This window comes from Tamandua tetradactyla, chromosome 11, assembly GCF_023851605.1.
Source record: "Tamandua tetradactyla isolate mTamTet1 chromosome 11, mTamTet1.pri, whole genome shotgun sequence".
NCBI classification, from domain to species: domain Eukaryota; kingdom Metazoa; phylum Chordata; class Mammalia; order Pilosa; family Myrmecophagidae; genus Tamandua; species Tamandua tetradactyla.
In genome coordinates, this window is record NC_135337.1 from 28075579 (window position 1) to 28101642 (window position 26064).

The following is a 26064-nucleotide window of genomic DNA, read 5'->3' on the forward strand; positions in this document are numbered from 1 at the left end:
CTCCATGTTCCTCTCTTGGGTATTCCATCCAGGTTTCTTCTTTCTGTGATTTCCTCTGGCTGTCTTCTGGACAGGTACTGACTGGAAGCAATGATATTCAGTTCCAAATTAGCAGTATTGCATCTATCACAGGAAAACTCACTGGGAGCACTTCATAAAATGGAGTGCCTTGGTAAGCCCTTCATATTCCCCAGACTGAGACATTCCTCAGTCTGGACCAATGACTGAGGTTCCAGAATGGAAAACTGAATGCAGATTAGAAACAGAATGTAGCTGGTACACTGAATTTTCTGGCAAGTTCTTGGAAGCATCTGATAAAATGCTATTGAAAGTCTAAAATCTTTAACATGACTAAGAAAATTAGTGCAGGCCTTTATACCTGAAAGAAATTAAGCTGAACTTAAAATATAATTGATCACCTGTGAGAAAGAAAATTACTGAATAAACAATGAAAAATGTGGCCCACCTCTAAAAGGCAATATTCCTAGAAGTTAAGAATAAGTCTGGGTTTTATATCCTGCTGCTGTATCTATTCCAGTCACTATTGCTGTGTAACTAACTACCCTAAAATTTAATAACTTAACCATTTTCTTATGCTGGTGGATTCTCTGGGTCCAAAATTCAAGGGCATAACAGTGATGGCTCTTCTTCGCTCTATGAGAGAAGGAGTGAGGTGGCTGGGGTGACAAGAGCCCATGGCTAGCACTTGGTCTGGTACTCTCAGTGGGAGCACCTACACGTGGCCTTTATCCATTCCATGTGGGTTGGACTTCCTCATGGCATGGTGGTATCTAGGTAGTCAGCCTTCTTAAAGGGCTGCTCAGAGCTCCAGAAACAAGTGACCCTGCAAGCAAGGCAGAAGCTGCATCACTGTTGTAAACTAGCTCCAGTGTGCAGTTATTTCCAGTATATTCTATTGGTTACAATCAAGTCACTAAGACTAGCTTGATACAAAGGAAGAGGTTATAGATCCCACCTCTCGATGGAAGGAGAGCCAGATAACTTTCAGACATGCTTTAAAACCACACAGCAACCTATCAGATATGCATCTGTGGGCAGGTTACTTAACTCTTGGTAAATGAGTTTCCATTGGGAAAAAAATGAGGATTAAAATCCTAGGATTACTGGGCTGCCATGGTGGCTCAGCAGGTAGAGTTCTTGCCTGCCATGCTGGAGACCCGGGTTCGATTTCCAGTGCCTGCCCATGTAAAAAATTAAAAATCCTAGGATTACTGTGGAAAATAAATGTTCTAGAGAGTAACATCCTTACTATATTGCCTGACTCATCTAAGTACTCAATTAATATCATATTATTACTATCTATCTTCTGAGATTTCAACTTAATGCTTACTATTGTGATTAAACACAATTTTATTCAGATATTGTGTAACGTACTTTGGAGGATGTTAGAATGAATGTTCCATACATCTCCCTGCCCTCAAGGAGCTTGCTATCATGAAGAAAACCCAACTTCATCAAAAGATTCTGATTCTACACTTCTCCCAAGACTATTCTGAAAAAAGATGGGAAAAAAATAATTTTTTTCTAAGCACCTAAGGACCCTTCAATTGAATCACAGTGTTTTATATCATAACACAAAGAATACCTTTTCCTTTACGCATTTTGATATTTGAGAATAATGAATTCAAAAATTATTGGGAAAAGAAGATCTGTAATTGACCACCTAGGGAAACTGCACAAAATCCCTTCAAAATTCCCACCAAGATTAAAAGAGAAATGGATTCAGATATAATCTAAAACTTTCCCAAGCTTTCTCCGCTGGGATTCTAATTAATAAGCCATTGTTAAGCAATTTTAAAGTGACTTAATTTATACAGGAAGTGTTTCCTTGGGCTCTATAATACTTTGGCAGAGCTGATCCTATTTCCTGAGATTAAATAGAAGAAAATTCTTTCCTCAGGAGATTGAACCACACACAATAAGATCATTCATTAGAATGTTCATATAAATTCAAAATACATCATGGGAAGAGCAAATTTCTTCTTCAAAAAGGGATAACAATCTAGAAATGCTAAGTGGAGCCATGACTGGTTTTACTTTTGAGTTTTGGCCTTTGTAAGATACAAATTTTCCAGGAAAAACAACTGATAGCTCATTAAGACAATGAATTAGAAATGCCTGTCAATATCATTTGTTTTTCAAAAGTTTTATTTCTATTCATGAAAGTAAAGCCGTACCTTTATAATCTAATGATTAATCCAGTTTGTACAATTACAGACTTAGCAGTATGAAATTCTTTTAAACTTTTGGAAGTCTGCATTTTTACCTCTTGGAGAAAAGGGACGCTTTGTACCACAATCTGCTATGCAAATATGATTGGTAAGGGGAAATGAAGAAAGAAGGACATGCTTCTAAAACTTTTTTATTGTCCAAGAAAACAAAGGGGAACACTTCTCAATCTCTTGCCATTCTTCTGTAAATTTACATCATCTCACTAAATTTGATAGCTAAATACTGTTCTGACAGTGTTGTTGAGACTTGTGTGTCAGATTTAGAAACGTTATTGTTGAGGCTTACTTTGATGGTAAGATTTTAGAAGCCTATTTCCCTGCTAAACAAATGTATTATAGAGTGATGGATAACAGAGATTCAAAGGATTACAATGAGAGATCAAGGAGTTCACCTGCAATATCTATTGCATTGACAGCCGACTTTATTGAAGTTTCACAATATTAACTGCTTCTCTACGGACTGGCTTAGTCGGGTAGGTGATTATCAATTTATCACCAGTCAAAACACAGATTGCTTCATGTACAGCGTCTGTGGCATAATCATGTACTTTGAATCCGATCAAGCAGGAATGAAACTACTAGGATGATTCTTGTAAGAGTGAAAAAGAAACATTCGTTGAGAACTTTGCTAACGAAATTGTGTCTAATTTTGGTTTTACAGCATCTTTCCTGGAACCTAGATCAAGAATGCACCAACTCAAAAAGAAGTAAAGACAAAGCCTGAGAGACAGAATGGAAAGAGTCCCAGCGGCTATACACTCCCAATTCCTTAGCCTTGTTTCCTCTAATCACTTCTCACTGCCAACCCCAGGAAAAGCCCATGGGAGATAGACTGATCCTTGGAATTCCCTGCACAGTGAAACTCCACCTGGTATGTAGGAACTGACTGAACTACATGTAGGAAATTATCCAGGATAATCTTAGACAGGCTCTAAGACACCTGCATTTCTCCTTTGATTCTGTTATCAAATAGCAAGAACTTTTAAGTGAACCACAATTCTATGGTATTTCCCGATTCTATCCTCTAACAAGGTCCTATCTTTCTCCTCAGTAGTCATTTTGAGTATTTATTAAATGCAGGGATGAAGTAAGAAGACTTTGGCCTTACGCTTTCATCCATTCAGAGCTAGAAATAACAGCTACTTTAGCAAACACTTATTGAACACTTACATGAACCATTCTAAGAAGTTTTTGGGTAGTAACTCATTTAATTCTCCTAATCACCCTGTGAGGAAGGTACTATTATTTTCCCATGGTATGAATGAGAAATTGACATACAGAAATGTTTAGTAACTTTCCCAAGATTATCCAGCCTTCAAGGTAAACCCAGCCAGATGACCCTAGAACACTACAGTTCTGAACCTCAGCCTCCTTTCAGTAAGACATGATTGAATTAAGTGGCTCTGCCCCATCCGGCTGCTTCTCATTTGCCCCAATGAGCACCCTCTAGAGGAAGAGGCCATCATCCAGAGCTGCTACAAGTTTTCATACGAAATGTCTTTTATTCAATAACAAATTACCAGACATACCCAAAATAAGACAAAAAGAAGAAAAGACAATTGAGAAAGAACCACAGGTCACCCAGATATTGGAATTATTAAACATGGATTAATTTTTTCAAAAAAAACAAATAAGATAGAAAACTGGAATCTATTTTTAAAAGACTCAAATGGAAATTCTAGAACTGAAAAACACAATAAAGTTTAAAATTCGGCAGATGAATTTAATAGCAGATTAGACACAAGTAAAAAGAAGATTAGACTATAAGATAGGTCAGTAGAAAACGCTCAAAGCATAAAGGGATAAAAAGGAAGAAACATAGAAAATAACACAAGAGATATATGAGACATGGAAAAATTGTAATAAAAATGTAGTTGGAGCCCCAAAAGTGGATTAGAGAGGAAATAGGACAAACAGATGAAAAATGCCAAACCCAAGCAGGATAAATATATTATTAGGCACATCATAGTAAAACTGCCAAAAGAGAAAGATAAAGATTTAATCATAAGAACAGCCAACTAAAAAATCATATTACCTTCAAAGGAGCTACAATAACAGGAACAACTAAGTTCTCAACAGAAACCATGGAAACAAGAAGAAAATAGAATGACATCTTGAAGTCTGAATGAAAATTGCTGACTACTTAATATTCTAAATGCAGTAAAAATATCCTTCAAATGCAAAGTCGTCATACAAAAAAAAATTTATTGTCAGCAGATCCACACTAAAATACTGACAGGAAATCTTCAGACAGGAGAACAATTATCCCAGATGGAAAGACAGAAGTGCAAAAGGAATGAAAAGTGATAGAAAGATGGATATGAGTGTACATATAAATGGCTATTAATTATGCTCAATAATCATATTGTATGGGGTTTAAAGTATTTATAGACTTAATATGCAGGACAACAATAATTTAAACAGCAAAAAGGAATAAATAGATTTAAGTGTTATTAAATCTGGGAAGTGGTAAAATTATTCATTCATATTAGACTCTATTAAAGAAAGAATATGTGTTGTTATATCCAGTAGATATAATTCCAAATGTATTAGTAACTGCATTAAAAGTAAATAGAGGGTGGGCCATGGTGGCTCAGCAGGCAAAATTCTCGCCTGCCATTCCAGAGATCTGGGTTCAATTTCTGGTGTCTGCCCATGCAAAAAAAAAAAAAAATGTAAATAGACAAGTTACTTCTAAAAGACAAAATTTGTTCAACTAGATGAATAAACAAAAATTCAGCCACATAGTTCTTAAATATGCATGCCTTAAATATAATGGCACAGAAAGATTGAGAGTGAAAAAGTGGAAAAAGAGATATCACAGAAACACTAATCATCTTTAAAGATAGAAAAGGGACATTTAATAATGATGTTTAAACATTAATCTACTGGGAAGATGCAGCCATTTTTAATTTGTAGTATCAAAAAACATAAAGCAAAAACTGACAGAACTAAAAGTAGAAAGAGATAAATCCCTAATGATAGTGGGATACTTCAACAATTCTCTCAATACTTACTGAATAATCAGACTAAATGACACAATAAATTTGACTTGATTGATCACATGGGATCACATGGGACCAAAACTGAGCATTTGCTGGACCATAAACACAAAGCCCCAAGAAATCTCAAAATATTGAAATCATTGAATATATTCTCTGACACCAGCATAATTAAGCTAGAAATCAGTTACCAAATGATTAGTAGAAAATTCTCTGAAACATGTGTGAATCAAATATTTCAAAGAGGAAAGCAAAATGGGGATTTAAAAATATTCTGAACTAAATGATAAAGAAAACCTGATATATTAAAACTTATGGGATACAGGTAAAGCTGAGCTTATTGGGAAAGGTCCGTACCAGTGATTACCTGTGGGAAGGGCGTATAATGACTGAGATGCAGCATGAGCGGGAATTCTTGGTGGGGAGGTCATTACATGAGTGTTTCCACTTTTTAAAAAATTCATTAAGCTGTATATTTGTGATTTTGGCATTTTTCTGTTTGTATGTTCGACTTGAATGAAAATTTTGCTTTAGAAAAAAACTGGAAATTATCCCGACTCCTTTTTCTTCCACCTTATATCTGGTTCATCAAAGTTTCCTAATAGCTTTAATCCAAAATATATCCAGAATCTGACCTTTCCTTATAACTTTCCTATCTACTAATCTTACCCAAAAAGATCAGTTGATGAGAAATATTATTTACTAGCTTGCTAATCTACAAGATTAGTAGATGGGTAAGTAAATTATTTTATAATTTCCCAACTGTGAAACTGTAGCCTCATGACTTCTGTCCTTGCTCCTTATAAGTTTATTCTCAACACAGTGGTGAGGTTGAGCCTTTTAATGTTGAATGAGATCATGTCACCACTATCCACACAATCGTCTGATTGGCTCCTTATTTCATTCACAATAAAAGCCAAATACTTTTTATGACCTTTGTCTCTGCGTGATCTGCGCTATCACCCCCTCACGTGCCTGATTTCCTGGCATCCTTTGTTCATTCTGCTCCACCCTTACGGCCTCCCCTCCTCTTCCCAAAACATGCCAGGTGCATTGCTGCCCCATTGCTTTTCACTTGATGTTTCCTCTCCCTGGAAGTTTCCTTCCCCAGATCCATTCAGCTCATTCTCTCACTTCCTTCAGGTCTCTAGGCAAGCATCCCCTTATTCCCTGTTATCAATCACTGCAATTCCTTCCATCCACAAGAAACTACCTCTCTCTTTTCTGTCTTCAGTTCAATTCACCAAATATCTATCCAGTGCTAAAATGAACCAGAGACTGTTCTAGGTGCTCAAGACAAATCAGTAAATGAAACAGACAAAATCCCTGCCCTCTTGGGGCTTATATTCTGAAAAAGAAAGAAAACAATAAACATAAATTAATTATGCAGTATGTTATATGAGTTGACAAATGCTATGGAAATAAAACCAGACGAGGATAAGTGTTCAGGGCAAGCTTTACTGAGAAAAGCTTGAAAGCTGAAAGGAAATAGCCATGCAAATATCGAAGGAAGAGTGTATCCAACAAAGGGAACAACTGCAAAGGACAAAAGGCATGAGTGTGCCTGAAATGTCTGAGAAACATAAGGAGATACGCATGGCCAGAGGAGTGTACAGGGTGAGCCACTATCCAGGCTTACCTGGGGATGTAAGGACTTTCAGACCTAAAAGCAGGAGGGTCCTGGGCAAACCAGGATGGGTGATCACCCTAGTGGGAAAGAGCTGTAGGCAGGGAGGTCTGATAGGTAATTGGGGGTCAAGTCATGAAGAACCGCAAAGGCCATTTTAAGAACTTCAGCTTTTAGAAGGAGAAAAATGGGGAACTACTGAAGGGTTCTGAGCAGAGGAACAATATGATCTAACTTACTTTTTAAAAGACCCATTGTGGTTGCTATGTTGGAAATGAGTTTTAAGGCAAGGCAGAAGAAGGGAAACCAGCTCAGAGATTATTGCCATAATATAGGCAAGAACAGATGGTGGCATGGACGAGGAAGGTATCAGGAGAGCTGGTGAGAAGTGGTCAGATTCTGGCTATATTTGGTGATGACAGTAAGATTTCCTAACAGGTTAGATTAGGGGTGTAAAAGAAAAAGGATGGTTCTCTGACAGGGTTTTGGCCCAGCAACTGAAAGAAGGACGTTGCCATCCACTGAAATGAACATAGAGGGAGGGAAAAAAACAGTTCTGTGTCAGATATATTTTTTATTTTTCTTGTCAACAGTGACATGTTAGATATTTTGTTTACTTATGTATTACCGGTATTCACCCACTAGAACGTAACCGCCAAGAGGGCAAAGACTTTGTTTGTTTGTTCACTACTTTATCACCAGCACTTAAGATAAACTTATTCATTGACTAAACATTTATGGAGTATCTCCTAGATAATAGGAACTATGCAAGGCCCTAGGAATACAAGAAAAAACAAGACATCTCCTTAGGATGGCCAAATAAAATACAGGATGCCCAGTTAAATTTGAATTGCATATAAACAATGAACAATGTTTAGTGTAAATATGTCCCATATCTGAATATTCAAATATGTATGTCTATATTCAAATATGAGATATATACTAAAAACTATTTGTTGTTTTTCTGAAAATCAAATTTCACTGGACATCCTTTATTTGTATTTGCTAAATATGGCAACCCTACATATTATCTGACTGCAAGGAGCTTCGCGTATAGTGGGATATACAGATAAATGAACATTCTAGGATTGCAGAACACCATAGGAGCACACAGGGGCGCTATCACACTTGCACTCTGAAGAGGCATCAGAGAAGCTTCCTGAAACAAATGACAGTGTAACTGAGACTCAAGTTACGAGATGGAGAGGAGAAGAAAGAGCATTCCAGGAAGATGGAACAGCATGAGAAAGCTTGGAGACCAGAGAGACCACGGGATACTCAGGAAATTGCAAGTTACTCTAGTGTTTTGGATTCACCCTAGAGAATGCAGCTGCATGAGATGAACATTGAAAGAGTTATGTCATACACACACACAAAATTGCTGTGATACACACCTGTGCTGAACAATTCCTCTCCCAGAGATCTATGCCAAGATCAGCAGACAGGTATCTGCGGCCAGGGGCAACAACGGTGATGGAGGTCAGATTCGCTCCCTGCGAGACAGCTGTGTCAGCAGCAAGACTAGATCGACTGAGATTTACTACCCACCAGCAGCACACTGCTGGGTGTTTTAGTTTCCTAGGCTACTCTACCAAATGCCATGAAATGGGTCCGCTTAAGCAACAGGAATTTATTAACTTACAGTGTTGAGGCTGGGGAAATGTCCAAATCAAGGCATCATCAGAGCGCTGCTTTCTTCCCAAAGAAAAGCTGCCGGCAATCCCTGGCTCCTCTGCCACGTGGCAAGACACAGAGTGGCAATACTTAGACTCCCCCTTGTCTTCTGGGTTCCATTACAGCTTCTTGCTTCCTGCGGTTCTCTCTCTCTCCTCATTCCATTTAGGAAGGACTCCATTTATGAAGGTTTTTTTGTTTGGTTGGGTTGCTGTTGTTTTTTGGGTGCGGGAGGAAATCTCACGGAAAAGCAGCAAAATAGGCAGAGGTTGGGGCCTTTTGTAAACTCATTTGAAACCACAGGTGGGACAATCTGGTAGCATTTGGGTTATACTACAACATGCATTCTCAAAGAGGAAGATATTACTTCCAAGGTGAAAATTCGTTCTTGGGAGCAAAAATCTTTGACATTATGATAGTCTGTTTCCTTCCAAAAGACCACAGAACATAAAGAGGTAACCATGGTATTAAAATCCTACCGGAAGGCAGTGGGGAGAGTAAGCAGGGTTGAAGAAAAAAATATCTACAAGGATCCTTGGGGGGCGATAATGAAAATAATTTGAGAAACACTGACCTAGCACAAAGCATTGCTTGCCAAGTGAGGATGAGATGCTTGAAGATGCCTTCCCCAGGACAGGGGTAGAAAGGAACAGGAAAGAATGACATTCCAGACAGAGAAAACAGCATATGCGGGCTTCAAGAAAAAGGAAAATGTAGGCAGCATAAAATGCAGTAGTGTGGTCAAGTAAGATAAGGTCTGAGAAGGGTTTATTGGATTTAGCAATTAGGAGGTCACTGATCATTTAACCTCTTTATGCTTCAGTTTCAATACTTGTTAAATTAAATTGAAAAATAATCTCTAAGGCAACTCACAGCTCTAAAAGACTCCCTGACCAGGTTGGGTGTCTTCACACATAGAGACACACATGTAAATACATCCACACACATACACATACACCCCACACAAATGCTCATCTTTTTCCCTAATCTAATCTTCCAGTCTCTGAAGTCATATTTGCCTTTAGAGAATTCCAGTTCTCTTTGTTTAATTATAACAATGCTTTAAAAAAAAATCAGTTATGAGAGTCTACACTGCCCTGATAAGCTGAGCTGCTAGAAAATAAACTGGTGAATGTCAGTCCCCATAAACACTTCTAACACCTTATAAATACCTTTTATATTGCAATAAACTCTACAGAACGTGGATACTAGATTCTATTTCTTTTTAAAAATGATTTTTAAATGGTACAAAAATAAATTGTTTCCTCTTTATGTGATCAATATGTTCATTCGTTCATTAAATATCTACTAAGCGCCTACCATGTGTCGAGCAATATAATATGTGCTTGGGAGCTATCAATAAATAAGACAAACAGTTCATTATTTCTGGGAGCTTGGGGGGAGGGAAATGGGGAGAGACTAAGTGAAAAGTTGATAATGGGAACACAACACAGTCACTGCCATCACCTGGCCACAGGCGTAACAAGTTTGAACCTTGGACATGGTCTGGAAAATAGATCCCTAAGGGATATAAGGTCTCAACTTGCCTAAGGGGGAAAAATGGTAGCATAGACCATAAGCACTCTAGAAGGGGGCTTTTTAACCATTTGGGGGCCACAGACCCTTTCTCAGAATCATGTTTTAAAATGCATAAAAGAAGATACTGCAATAGTCTGTTGCTCTCCAAAAGTACAAATAGAAGCAATTATATCTGAAACGTGGTTATCACACACTAAATAATAAGATCCAGCAGCAGTCCTAATAACAATTATAATTTTGAAGTAGTGATGAGTATAAACAATAGGTTTCGGTACCTGCACTTTTATAACGTGTCATGAAAAGATTCGTGATTTCTATTGATGACAAAGTCACAGATATTGCTGATACTACTGTGGTTTATTACCTACATTTATAATCAAACAGAATGGCAAAATTTCCATCAGAGGTTCATGAAAGTAAAGGTTTCTTTTCCTATCTACAGCCACAGAACCTCCTGAATTCTACTCAGAGACCTCTTGGACACCTGTGGCCCCCTGCACTAGAAAAGAATGATATATCAGGACTTTCTCTTTCAATTACATAGCTCTCCGTGCACTTCTAGAGCTACCACTCCAACACCAGGAATTCCCAAAGATGTAGCTTGTCCATAATTGGGGGCACACTGCCATCCAATGGCTCTTCCTGAAGAGTTTAGCGTTAATAACATCTGCACAAAGCAGCCTTTTAGGGCATTAGACCAAACCTGCAAATTAATGCACTGGCTCATCACAATTCATTAATCAAACTCAGGCAGGATTTAACAACAGATTATTAAAGACTCAAAATTATACCCACAGAAAAAAAAAAGGCAGCTCCCAGAGGGTCAAATGTAATGTGAATGGTTTTGCATAAAACCATAAACCTGCTATTAAATTAAAAACAGGAAAAAATTATGTCCACTGCTTATCTGCAGTCATTCTTCTAAAGGAATGTTACACTAATTTATTTCTTCACCATTCCCAGTTACATGGGGAAAGACTAAAAGGTTAAAATGCAATGATTCTTTTGATGTTTGGTTGAGCAACATACACTAACATGTACTGACTGAGGTGAAGAAATTAATGAAATCGTCCCCACAATTCATTACTAATGGAAAACTGCCAATGCTTTCAACCGGCAGTTTGCACAGATTCTCCTCAGACACAGAGACACCTCCTGGTGACTGACGGTAGGATTCACTTCTTCTGATAGGGCTCAACAAAGCAGAACTTCACTGCCTTGTCCTACCATCCCCTCATCTCTCACCTCTGAGTGTGTGTGTTCTTCACGAACACATCTACTCCCTCTGAACAAAAGCAGGAAGAGGGAAACAATGATTTTAATTTTTCTTTCTCTTCAGGAAATTTAGGTAGACCCATGGGGGGTTCCCAAAGACTTATAAAAATTCAAAATGCCGCAATTTGGAAGACAGCCGTGCTGCAACCAACGGCGCGTGAATTTTTTTCAAAAGGTTAATTATGCTAGAGCAGCACTCATTGGTAAAGAGTGTAACAATAATTAGAGGTATGGAAAAAAACAAATTTAAAGAACTGTGTGATTTTGTGACACCTTGGCTCCTTCTCCATTATAGTTCAATCATGAGTTCTTTCTGTTTTTGCAGAAACCGAAGCAAAAATTACTAGCACACATGCTGATTAAGGTAGAAAAGTGACATTTCTGGAAATGCAAAATGTTTTGTTCTATTTCTATACCTGTTTGATATTTATAACGTGTTGTGGCCTTAGTACTGTCTATTTAAAATTTTAAGCTGCTGAAGGATAAGGACAGTATCTTTGTTATACAGGAGACGATAATAATAACTTTGCTTTGAAGATAAGCTACTATACATTGGTCATACCAAATGATATAAAGTGGTGGATTAAGGGTAAGGCATAATACACCAAAAATCATGTAAACCTGTGTAATAGAGAAAGGTTCAAAATAGCCAACATCTTCATAGTGCTTTATAAATACAATGAGATGCTAAGAGAACAGGACTCAGGGTTGGATTTGGGTTCTATTGTAGTTACATCAGAAACAGCAAATACATTGTCCAATTTTCTCATTCCCTCTCCCAAAACCTTTATGGCCTGTGATCACAAACCATCTTAACACAGCACTTTAGTCAGGCTTCACCAATTGTTCAGTGGTTACTTAAAATGACTTACCATGGGTGGGCCAAGGTGACTCAGCAGGCAGAGTTCTCACCTGCCATGTCGGAGACCCAGGTTTAATTCCTGGTGCCTGCCCATGCAAAAAAAAATGACCTACCAATGACATTCACCCTACCCAATGGCAGGCATATTACATGGCACATAGTAGGTGCTCCATAAATATTTATTGAAATGAAAAAACTGGACTTCCTTCCCTCTTTCCAAGTAAAAGCATACTATTTTAGGAGTCTCCCACCAAAACCAATTCAATCACTACTAATCTTCAAAAGTGTCATCATAGAAGCTTGCTACAAATAAGTGCCTCATTAAAAACATTTTGGGTATACACATCAAGGCTTCCAATCTCATCCTGGTGCCTATTCTATCTAGCAAGTGAGAAAATGTGTATAAGAAGGAAGAAAGAAATTTATTTGAAAACATGCTTATAAAATCTACATCATAGAAACTAGAAACATTGCAGGCCACCAAAATTAACAAAAAGCAAACCTTAACTTTCAAATGCTAGAACTCTGGGCAAAAGAATACCTTTGAGATTCCTTACTTTTCTAAGGTGAAATAACTGGATAAATTATAATAATAGCTGCAGTGTACAAAGCCCTTGTGTAGGCATGAAACAACAACCTTTTGATGTAGACATTAGCATCACCAGTTTACTGAGCAGGAAACTCAGAGAGTGACTCACCTAGGTAGTTGCAGAGCCAACAGCAAAAGTCACATATGCTTGATTCCAAACCCATGTGACATGTCTACTCTCTCTTCTGCTGTCTCTTCTTCAGACCCTTTTAGGTTCCTTGAACCTAAAAAATAAACACTTTAGGTGTGCATAGGTGGTTCAGTGGTAGGATGCTTGCCTTCCATATGGGAGACCTGGGTTTGATTCCCGGACCATGCACACACAAATTAAAAAATAAAATAAAATAAACACTTAAGAAAAGGGGTCCCACCTAAGTCTTTGCACCAATTCTCCTTAGACAGCCCACAAAATATAAGTGGCAACATAGCAAAGTGGTTAACAGCTTGGGCGATGATGCAGACTGCTAAGATTAGCTGCCTAGTCCTACCACATCCTCACATGGGTAGTTTTCTTCTTCTCCACACCTCTGTTTTCTCGTAAGTAAAATGGGGGTGGTGATAGAACCAACCTCATGGAGATTAGTGATTGTTAAATGAATTAATAATTGTGAAGTGAAATTGTGAAACCAATGTTTATAGCAGCATTATTTACAATTGCAAAGAGATGGAAACAGCCAAAATGTCCATCAACAGACGAGTGGCTAAACAACCTGTGGTATATACATACGATGGAATATTATGCAGCTTTAAGACAGAATAAACTTATGAAGCATGTAATAACATGGATGAACCTAGAGAACATTATGCTGAGTTAGTCTAGCCAAAAACTAAAGGACAAATACTGTATGGTCCCACTGATGTGAACCGACATTCGAGAATAAACTTGGAATATGTCATTGGTAACAGAGACCAGCAGGAGTTAGAAACAGGGTAAAATAATGGGTAATTGGAGCTGAAGGGATACAGACTGTGCAACAGGACTAGATACAAAAACTCAAAATAATAATACCTAATTGTAAATTAATCATGTTAAAACACTGAATGAAGCTGCATCTGAGCTATAGGTTTTTTTTTGTTTGTCTGTTTGTTTGTTTGTTTGTGTCTTTTTTTTCTTTTTCCTTTTCTTTTTTTTTACTATTATTATTTTTATTTTTTTCTCTATATTAACATTCTATATCTTTTTCTGTTGTTTTGCTAGTTCTTTTCCTAAATCGATGCAAATGTACTAAGAAATGATGATCATGCATCTATGTGATGATGTTAAGAATTACTGATTGCATATGTAGAATGGAATGATTTCTAAATGTTGTGTTAATTTCTTTTTTTCTTTAATTAAAAAAAATAAAAAAATAAAAAAACAGCATAGTACTGGCACAAAGACAGGACCTACAGACCAACAGAATAAAATTGAGAGTCCAGAAATAAACCTTTATGTCTATGGTCAATTGATTTTTGACAAGGCTTCCAAGACCACTCAATGAGGAAAGAACAGTCTCTCTAAATAATGTTTCTGAGATAACTGGATATCCATATGCAAAAAATGAATGCAGACTCCTACCTCACACTATATACAAAAATAAATAAATAAATAATAATTGTGAAGTGCTCCATGCCTTAGAAAGCACTTAATAAATGTTATATGTTATTTTTAGCTCTTGTGGCTATAATCAAATGGCGATTTGATCACTCACAGTTCAGCCTATCAACTGACCAGCTTCCTATTGCTAAGTTTCATTAAGCACCTAACACACCGCACTCTATGCAAGAAAATGACCTGAAAATAATCTTAATCTAAGACAACGGATTGCAAATTAAATGGACAATTGGGCAATTGCTCATTCTGATGAATGAATGTCCCAGATGAGTTGATCTTTACCTGCTACTTATCTTTATTTTTTAATTATTTAGTGTTCTATTTTAAATCAATCATTTTCTCTTCTGGGCTTTATCTTTCCCAACTCTTAAATAATAGTAAGGGGTAGCAGTGGACAAGTAAAAATGGAAACATGTCAAGAAAGGACATAATTGCCATGTCTTATCTATAAAGCATCTGGAACTTCCAAAATTAGTATATCTTTTTAAAGTTGAGGAAATAGAAGACTAATATTTAACTTGGTCGCATTATTTCCAATGTACAAATGTAGACATTAAGCCCAAGATCACCCAGCCAGTAAGTCATGATATTGAGATTTGAACCCACAGCTGACCATCCCCAGGTACCTGCTATTTCCACATCTACAACTTGCCTTTCTAATGAATGAAGAAATTCAAATAATATGTTTCCCTAGTATTACTGTGTAGCTCTAACTAGTTTTAATACATTTAAGTAATTGAGCTTTTTCTCACCAATCATATGATAATAATAATAATGATAACAAATATTGATAGTGTAGACATTTCTAAATTATGAGGACTTGAAACCACACCTTCTATACTGCTGCCAATATTGGATAAAGTTAAATATCCAAATATTTTATAAGTATTACTAGATTTGACAGCGTGCTGAGTTAAAAGTTACCAGTAAGGCAATACCCATACTTATATAATCTGAATTAATCTATTGAAGCACCACATTCATTAAATAAGTGTTGAATAAATACTTGCATTCCTTTCTCAGCAGAAAACTTTTTTAAACTACTAAAAGCTGTAGAAGCCACCAAACGCTCCAGATACTAACAGCAAACAAACTCTTAGATCCTTTCTCCTTGGTTTGAAAACCAAAGTGATTCAGTAATTTATGGAAGAAGATAAGAGGAAGACCAGAGACACAGCAGTCGAAGGCAAACCGAATCACATGTAAATTCCTTCTTCTCTGAGAAACTAATCCTTTCGTACCCTAAGTCAGCCACAGGTAAAAATGTTTAAGTGATTTTTTTGTCAAAAATCCACTTGACCACAGGCGAACTTGACTGTTGATCCTATCCTAGGCTCCATTTCATAAAATCATTCTCTCTGGGACTCTAAAATGCAAATGTTAAAATTATCTTGTTAGCCATCAAAATAAAAGGAACCTTGAGAATAGAGTTGTCATCCTTAATTAAAACGGTCTTTTTAATTCCTTTAACTAACTTGAAGTAGATATTAATATGAAACACTTAACTGACTAAAGAAAGATTCTACCCATACCCCCAATTAGAGAACACTTAATTTATATATGATGCAGCTTATAGCTATTTAGCAGTGTGGTTGCGATGAGTCTCTTTGGCCTACTTTTTACATGATTAAATACTCTCCATCCAACTAAATAGATGTCCTTAGAGTTGCATTTTGCATGCTAAAACATTCTTTAAATACATAAGCCATCGCTCAAGATTTAAGAGGAAAAAAACCTTAGTAACAGTGCATTCATTATGTCTTTATTAAAGCCGGACTTTTCCATAGGGTTATACACAGCTGAAAATGAGGCTCAGTTTAATAACAAAGCATGATTTCCTAGCACTACAAAATTTATAAAATTTTAATGTTTAATGTGTTCCTTAATTATAGAAAACTCTGCAAAGAATAACATCCTTGAAATTTACTATGCAAATGCTCTTAATTTATGACAAATTGCTCCTTCAAACACAAGTATTAAATCCCTATTAGATTTGTTGAGGTAATGTACTAATATGCATCACTAAGGTCTTAAATTTCTAAGTAGCAATGCTGTTTGTTAGATGCAAATAAGGATTACCTTAATTAAAATGCACTATCCCCAGCCTCTCAGCAGATTTAGTTCAGTCTTTATATAGGACAGGTTCATTATCTACCTCGAGTTAATAAAAGTATGACCTACTGTGGTTATTTCTTTTAAAATTTAATTTTAATTACTATTTTGTTAATGGAAATAAAGCACTATAGAATTGTGAAGATGATCCAACAGCAATTTGAAAACTTAATTAAAATATCTCTTGAAAGCTTCAAAAGAAATTTAGCACTTCCAGGGTTTGGTTACTGATGGCCTTACAAATACAGCATTAGATCACAACTCTATAAAATAACTTTGAATGAAACATACTGGATAGCTATAGCACTATCTCAGTCTGCATCTTGAACTAATGTTCCAACTAAACAGTCATAAACATAAAATTTTTAATTCAAAAGTTTCAACATTAGACCAAGGCTCATAACAAAGAAATGAAATGAGTAATCATTACACGGTATCTTCCCAATACATAAACCTTAAATGCATTCAGAGTTTTTACATAAAATCACTCTGGTTTAATCCAGATAATTGCAGATGTGTTCAGTTTGTCTTCTAGTGACTTTGGGACTTGAAGATAAACTTTAAAGGCTAGCTAATATGTTACATAAAATTCAGTACCAGAATTTTATTAGGCAGTGTCCCCTCTAATCTAAATTTCAAAGGGTTAAACATATATTATTGAATTATTGATCTTATCTGTGAAAATATTGGCTCAGTAAGTAGCCTTTAAACATAGCACAGTCCATAGACCTTACTGAGATTCACTCCTGTTCATGAGAAAGATAATAATAGATGTAAGGTGTAGCAGAGAGAATGCTCCAGGCAAGAAACACAGTCTTTGTGATACTCAGAGTATATTTAGATGCTCTTATGTTACAAATCTAGCAATGTTATGATTAATAATTCAATATGTACTTTGTATCAGACTACTTGGCTATTGCCAGTAAGTAAAATCCCTGAATTCATTAGTAATAATGAATTTTTTTTCTCATAGATCTAGTTAATGGGAAAGGGTTTTTGTCAGGCACCATCTCCCACACTGGGCAAAAAATAAAATAAAATCCAATATGCCATTACATTCGGCAACATCATGAATCTAGTCTTTTAAATACTGGAATTCCAACTTCAGGAATTTAAATAATTTAATTTAAATGAAAAATATGAATATGTGACTAATCTGATAGAGTAACAATTAAGTTGAGGTAAAACTGAATTTCTGTAATTCTCTGTTAATCTAGAAATGTGTTTTAAATTCACATCCACAAATTTGATACAATTAACTAACTAAAGAAATTCTGTAAAAATAGGAGAATCCATCTTTTGATAATTTTTCTTATCACACAGGAAACTGGCAATCTATAAGTGAACTCTTTTCCAAAACTTTATTTACATGTCCGTTTTTGAAACTTAGCATGAATATTACCCTAGAAGCAATGAATGGGCATTAGGTTTATCCTAAGAAAGTAATCTATAAAAGCTTAATTTAGCCTTATAGCCTAGCTGAAAGACTTTCGATGAAATACAGCAGAAAGCAAAATTGTTTCAGAACTAGTAATTAAAGAAAATGGAAAGTTAAACTGAATAAAAGATAGTTGTAATATCTTTAAATGCTCTAGGAATAATAGGTTTAATTGGAAGAGAAAGCAAATGTAGACGAGACATTTGTGAGGATTCTCAAGGGGACTTTTGAGGTTGTAGCCACCAACTCTGTACTAGGGCTTAATTTCCTATGAATAATAACAATCAACATATACCACTTGTGCAGTTATGGCAAGTTTAAAAGCAAATACCTGGGGTGCACAGGTAGTTCTGTGCATAGGTAGAATGCTCACCTTTCATGTGGGAGACCTGGGTTCGAGTTCCAGAACATGCACCCCAAAGAAAAAAAAGAGCAAATACCTGTCTCTTCCATGTTTCAGATATAACACTAATTTATTATTATCAACAATGATAAGATTTTTAATTTTTCATTGGGATGGAAAAATAGCAATTATTGAGAAAGATTTTTCTGTAGAGAGAAGCATGCATTGAAAGACAGGAAAGGAAGGAGGAAGAAACAAGGGAAAGGAAGAAAAGAAGGAACTCGGGGGTTAAGAAGAAAGTATATATTTGTGAGAAAATAACTTAAGGTCTGTTAGTTGGTGGCGTTTTTTATTTGTGAGTGTGTATGTTTGTGTGTGTGTGTAAAACAGAGTAGAAAGAGAGGAAAAGACAACAGTATGATGTCCTAATACCCTTTTAAATTCATTTATCATCTCGATTGTTTATTTTGAGGGTAAAAGTGGCAAAGTGATAGATGATCCATATGATCCCTTAAACATAAAAGATAGTAGCTTATGTTTCTACACTAATAAGCATTGAGAAGAAACATAATATTTAAACCTTAGACTAATTCAGTCAGAAGTTTTGCATAAAACCACAGTGGTTTAGCTATATTATTGCGAACCACTGTGTTTGCATTTTGGCCCTCCAGAACCTATGCAAATTATGGAACTGATAATGTACTGCATAAAATTTAGTACCAGGGCTCTATTAGGCAAGTATGGAAAAAAAAGAAGAAGAAAACCCCAGAGCCTTTAATATGCGCACATGCACTGGCACTCTCTAAGAGTGTGCAGTACTTCCAACATAAGTCTGAACTTTTTGCAAGGGTTATTTCTCTGTGTTAGCCTTCCCTAGTAAAACCTAAGTTAAAGTCAGCAATAAGGCAATGATTCTTACTAACACCCCTATTGTTCAATAGTGTTTTGGAAGATCTAGCCAATGAAGTAAAACAAGATAAAGAAACGTGGCATAAATTGGAAAAGAAGAAATGGTATAATCATTCTTTGCAAATGATAATAGAAAATCCAAGGACTCAAACAAAATCTATTAAAACTAATGAGTTTAGAGGGATAGCAAAATACAAAATCAATAACTTACACTTACTTTAACAACCAGCTGGAAAATATATTAGGAAAAAATTCTTCTCAGAATAGGAATTATAGAGAGAGAGAGAGAGGGAAATCACCCAAAAGAAAAATGGGCAAAGAATATTAACAAGCAATTAACAGAAATATGCAAATAGCCAATTAACATAAGAACAGATGTTCAAACTCAATAATAATCAAAAATATATAAATTAAAACAAAACATCATTTTCTCCTTATGAAAACTGAAATGATTAAAAACATGGGTAATACCCTATCTTGACATGAAATGTGGAAGGAAAAACCCCCTCTCATAGAAGTATTACTCAGAGCTCAGATGGAAAACAAGGAACACACTCAAACTAGGTAATTTGAAGAGCATTTAATAAAAGGATTATTCATAAGGGTGTAGGCAGGGTGGAAGAAAAGTCACAGGGGATAATGCAGTCCCCAAAGCTAGAAACAGAGAGACAGAGCTAAATAGAAAAGCTGGCCTAAGAAGAAACATGACCTTGAGTCAAGGATGCAGCCAGCCCAAAGCAATCCCACTGGGAGAGCCTGGGAGAAGCAACACCTCAACTTAATTCCGTTCCTTTCCTCTTATTTCCTGCTGGTACTCACCATCAACCCAGCCCTGCCATAAACCAGAAGCAAGGAACTTGTAAGCCAGGCCAGGCACCCAGAGCACAGAACAGTGGGAACAAGTGAATAGGGCAGTGCAGATATCTAGCAGGCAAATGTTGGGGGAAGTATACATTAGTTTAGCCTTCATGGGTGACAGTTTGACAATACATATAGCACAAATTTAAATATTTACACATGCGATATATTTGTTTGGTCATTTAAAAAAAAATTGGTGAGAAAAATACCAAACCATTAACAGTGTTTGTTTCTGAGTTGGGTTGGGAGGGAATCTCAGATTCTAGAGTCAGCCAGATCTAAGTTTGTATCCGATTCTAGCTGCTCAGTTAATATGCTTTCAACTACAGAAGACAGGGGGGAAATAATAAAATGGCTTAAAGAAAAGATTTTAGTGGAGGCTTGCCGGATGTAATTTCGGCCCCGTTCCTCTAGCTCTCTGCCTAGCAACATATTCAAGCTATTCCATTGGACCTTTCTGCTCTCAGCTCACCCAATCCCTCGCTGCCACCCCCCCCTATTTCCGCCACACCACTATATAAAGCTCTGTACTTCCTCTAATAAACGTTCTGGTGCGTACGCCTTGCCAGCTCCTCCAGTTCCCGCGAGTCGTTCTTCGTCTCACGCGCCCTCCAGACCTTCGAGCCCCCGGGACCGGTCGGCTACCGAGTTCCCCCGTCTCGCTGCGAGGAAGACCCCAGGCGGGAGCTAGGGAAAGCTCCTGCAATTGGCGCCAGAACAGGGACCTCCCCGCCACTCGTCTTCTCTCCAGCCCCGTTCACCACGCTCAACAGGTAAGGGCCCCCGCCGTTGGCAACGGCCCCCATCTTCTCTTTCTCGCCGCTCGCCACACTTAAACCCGGCGACCGGCCCCGATAGCTGCCTAATAGCCTCACCCCGTCTTCACCCCGTCTCCTATCTTTTTCTCCCTAAAGAAGAGAATGGGCAACCGCCTCACGGCACGCCAAGCGCCCCAAGTTCGCACATTAGCCGCCCTCCTGGACACCCATAAATGTAAGGTGTCCGTTCACCAATCTCCTATTGCCATTTAACCCGTGGCTTGCCACATGTCACCTGTGGGACCCACAAACCTATGATCACCTAATCGATCGGGTCACCCAAGCTATGCAAAACGAAAATAAGCGCTTCCCCCCCACCCCCCGTCTCTTACCTATGCTCATCACTATTCGCTCCTGCCTTCACGGCTCGCGGCCCCCATCCCACTGCGCCCCGCGGGAGGCTTCGTCTGCTCAACACCCCCATAACGCCGAGGACTCTCACAATGACTTTAATTCTGATACCGAATCCCTCTTTCAACAACTAAATAATGCGCTCGAGCTCGATCCCCCTAAACAAAACAACCTCGAGGCTAGCAAAGATGGCGAACTTCCTCCTTCTTGTCCAAACCAAGCCGCGGGCAAACTCCCCCTTTCTTCTCCAGCAGAAAACAGAAAGTGCTCTTCCCCCGCCCTCACTGGGGAAAGCCCCCAGCAGCCATTTTATGCCTCTGCTCCGCCCTGTCCGCCATCTTATGATCCCACTGCCCCGCCCCATCCGCCATCTTGTAATGGCACCATGCCCATTAACCCAGCCCCTTGGCCATCCGCTACACCGGCAGCGATCTCGGCCGACCCCTGGCACCCCCCTCGGCAATTCTGCCTGCAATATAAGCCCCAAGCCCCTCTCTCACACTAACCCCTTCGTGCACGCGCTGCCTCCTCACTAGCAGCCAGTTTCTTGTTTCCCCTTAAACATCCAGGCCACTCCCCAACGCCCTCTCCCATGGTACCCCTTTGATGCCAGTGAAGTCAAACGGCTTCGCAAAGCCGTAAAGGAGGACGGCCTCACCAGCCCGTACGCCACCCACCTCATAGAAGAGCTATCCCAACAATTATGTACCCCCTTTGACTGGCTCTCGCTGGCGTGGGCCATTCTCACCCCCGGTCAATACATCGACTGGCGGGCTCACTTTCAATCAGAAATAGAAAAGCAAACTATCACCAACCAGGCCTCCGGAATTAATATCCCAACAGATGCCTACACCGGGACAGGCCCCTACACCCTCCCCGCGCGATGCGTGCATGCCCCGGCAGGCTTCTGGCTCCAGTTAAGGGAATTAGCTTTACGAGCCTTCCATACGTGCCCTGCTGCTAAGCCCGAAAAATTTACCAAACTCACTCAAAGTAAAGAGGAGGATTTCGCCTCCTTCGTCTCTTGAGTCACTGATGCCTGCGAGCGAAAAGTAACTGGCGAGCAAGCTCAAACGGCGCTTGCCAAAGAGCTCATTTTTGAAGGGGCAAACCCCCCTTGCACACAAGCACTCATTCCAGTAGAGGAGAAGGGGCTGCATGATTGGGTCCTAGCATGCGATAACATTGACTTCCAAACCTCCTGCTTAGCCCAGGCCATCGCCACCGCTATGTCTCTCACCTCAGGCTGTTTTAAGTGTGGCAAAACTGGCCATTTTGCAAAAGAATGTCCAACTATAGACCCTCCCCTTGCGCGGGCCCTCGCGCAAGCCTCCTACGCCCTGTCCTCACTGTAATAAGGGCTATCACTGGGCCCGAGACTGCCGCTGGCCGGCCATATAGCAGCCTTTAAACTCCAGGAGGGGCATGCCTCAGCCCCGCCCCCAAGAGGCGCAGGCCCAAACCAAGCAGGGCCCCAAGCCATAATGTGGGCAGTTCCCATTATGCCTCACAAACCCGCCCGCGTGCTTAAAATAAATCATCAGTGGCATACAGGCACTATTGACTCTGGCGCTGAAATATCATGCCTACCGGCGCGCCTAATGACTCAGTGAAAGGTGGAGGAGGGCCCCTCCGTCATCGGAGCCACGGGCTCCGCCCCCCTCTACGCGCTGCTCGCCCCTTAACATGGGAAGATGATGAAGGCTGTTCAGGCACCTTTCGGCCCCTCTTCCTAACTACTGTTAACCAAATCCTATGGGGCTGAGACATTCTATCAGCCGTGGGGGCAATAATTGCCACTCAGCCCCCCCAATAATTTGCGCCACTGCTCGCTTAATACCTCCGGCACCCACTCCTCTTCAATGGGACACAGAGGAGCCCATCTGGGTGGAGCAGTGGCCTTTACCCTCCCATAAACTAGAAATACTTAAAACCCTCGTCTTAGAGCAGTTAGAAGCTGGTCACATTGAGCCTTCCACTAGCCCCTAATTAAAATTCAAATACGAAAGGAGAAGACTAACAGCCCTCGAGCACCCCCTAGCGACCTTGTCACAGCTACTCTCATACATCTAAATCTCCTCACATTCGATCAAGAGGGCCTATCTCCCCTACATAAACACTGGGGACCCTCTCACAGGCCCACGCCAGCCCCGCTGGTTTGCTGGCGTGACCCAGCCACCAATACGTGGCAAGGGCCCGCCCCTCTCCTTGCCCAGGGGCGCGGTTTTGCTTGTGTCTTTCCAGAGAATGGACCGCAGCCGATCTGGATCCCCGGAAGGAACATCCGTCCGGCCACGGTGACCAAGCAGACGCCACCGACGCAGAATGCGAGCCCTGAAGAAGACATTGGAAAAAATGCACCTTGAACAGCCCTCGGAAAAGAAAAATTCATAACCGTCACTGCCGTCATCGACCACCAGACGCCTGCGCCGTCAGGCAAGGTGCCTGGTTTGGCAAATGACACAAGCAGTCCTTGAAGAAGACGACCCGGAAAATAGCCCTTGAGCTCAAAAAAGGCAACTCCTCCGCCTACATGACGGAGCTCGAGAGCGTTGCGGTAACCCCTCCCCTAGCTTAAAGCAAATTCTTCTAATAATGCTTACGCTTCTCCCCACAGCATCCGCAGCAGCACCCAGAGAATTTTGGGCAGCAGTGCAGAACCCCCCTGGAGTCCTTTTCATCACCCCCGATAGCCCCCTTTTTCCCTCATTACAGCTTAACGACTGCTCACTTTGCCTCCCTTGCAACCCCTATCTTCTGCCCAGTCAAGCCCCACTTAATGTCTCTCTTTCTCCACCCCACTCAGCGCTCCATTTCATTCTCAAGGATGAGGACTCCCAAGTGGATATCTGCCCTCCTTCCTTCCCTAACTGTCTTTTTTTACAGGGAATTACCATTGTGGACTACGTCAAAAACAAAACGTATAATTCCAAAACGTGTCGAACGTGTACTTATAAAACGTGTCCTTACTCCTGCTATTTAGCCTACACCCTTGATGCTACTTGGTGGTACCCAGAAAACCTCACGGCTAAACACCCATCACTGCCACACCACAATTTTGCCACATGCAAGCACGCCGTTCCACCAACTAATCCCTGTCCTATACCCCACTGGACTAAAACGACCACTTTCGATTCCCTCCCACTTAGCCATTTCACCTGGTATCGCTGTTACTACCCTCTCCCCTATAATCAAAATCCTTCCTTCTCCCTCTATTCTCCATATGCTGCTAATGAATCGGATCTTGCAGGCTTCGGCTTACCCGCATTTGTTGACAACTACTTATGTAGTAAATATGCCTGCTTCGGCCTCCGCCCCCTCTCCGGTGTCAAGCCGTTCAGATTGGGTACTGCCTATGCCACCCCTACTTGCGCCCGGAAAAACAGGCAGCAACCGAGCGGCCCAATCTATAACCCCTTGCTGATATCTGCTATCAACATCTCCGCTGCAGTTCATCTCGCCCCACCCTTCTTCTTCTATCTTTGCCCCAACATAACTCTCCTTCAAAACTGTGCTCTCGCTAACTTTTGGAACGTTTCATATCCTTATGCGTTTATTGTGTTGCAGCCCCGTCTGATATGGATCCCCCTAAACGCCTCCACCTGGGTAGCCCCGCAACTCCCCTATCCTTTCAGAACCGAAGAGCTGTCCTCATTCTTCCGCCGCAAGCGAGACTTCGGGATTTCTGCCGCGATCGCTGCCGCTGTCGTCGCATCTCTAGCCGCCGCTACTACAGCTGCTGTCGCCCTCACCCGAACCTCCACCACCGCGGAAGTCATCAACAACCTCACTCGTACCGCTGCCGGTGCACTCGGCAATCAAGAAGACCTAAACCTTCTGATGCACCACTCCATCTTCAATCTACAGCAGCAGATGGACCTGATTGCCCAAGACATCGAAGCCCTCTACGACATAGCTTCTTCCACATGTGATGGACGATACCCCTTTTCCAGCCTCTGTGTTACCCCTGTCCTCGTTAATCACTCCCAACCCCGCCTCACTTTGCATGACTGGATCTTTACGGCTTATAATGAATCTTTCTGGAATCACACCCACCAACTCCAAGCTCACATACTTACTCTAGAAAAAACAATTATCCCTAAAGTCTCTGCCTCCATTCTCTCTGACCTAACGAAAAAATTCTCTTCTTTCTTCAAACCCTCTAACCTCATCTTCTATGGACTCCTATTACTTGCATTCATTGTCATTCTTATTATATTCAAATGCATATACAGACAACTCTCCCACCATAGACAACAAACTAAACTTCTTGCTCTAGCAGCTCTCGAACTTCAAAACCCCTTCGCGGACGCAGGCCATCGCCAACAGGCACAGGTATGGTTAGCGAGTGTTGCCCACCCTAAGGACTGATCACCCTTTGGGAGTGTGGCTCATGTATATGCTGGCTCATCCGCATGAGCCCCACGGGCGCCTGCGGGCCTCCTGCACCTGCAGTCGGCCTCACCTCTCCCCTTTTTCTTTTCTACTCCCTCTTCCTCTCCTATTAAACAAAAGGGAGGAATTGCCGGATGTAACTTCGGCCCCGTTCCTCTAGCTCTCTGCCTAGCAACATATTCAAGCTATTCCATTGGACCTTTCTGCTCTCAGCTCACCCAATCCCTCGCTGCCACCCCTTAGCCTCCTCACCAATCACGCAGCGCGCCTCCCCTGGCCCCCCCCCATTTCCACCACACCACTATATAAAGCTCTGTACTTCCTCTAATAAACGTTCTGGTGCGCACGCCTTGCCAGCTCCTCCAGTTCCTGCGAGTCGTTCTTCATCTCGCGCGCCCTCCAGACCTTCGAGCCCCCGGGACCGGT

At 40.1% G+C, this 26064-nt stretch overlaps 1 long non-coding RNA gene across 1 annotated transcript; it reads right to left on the reverse strand.

Annotated features, from left to right (window-relative positions):
• Positions 1-22736, reverse strand: LOC143649440 (uncharacterized). The gene is made up of 3 exons (XR_013159000.1): positions 22484-22736; positions 12930-13044; positions 1-81 (listed from the first exon to the last, which is right to left on the reverse strand). It is a non-coding gene; the product is annotated as an uncharacterized LOC143649440 (long non-coding RNA).
• Between the last annotated feature and the right edge of the window lie 3328 nt (positions 22737-26064).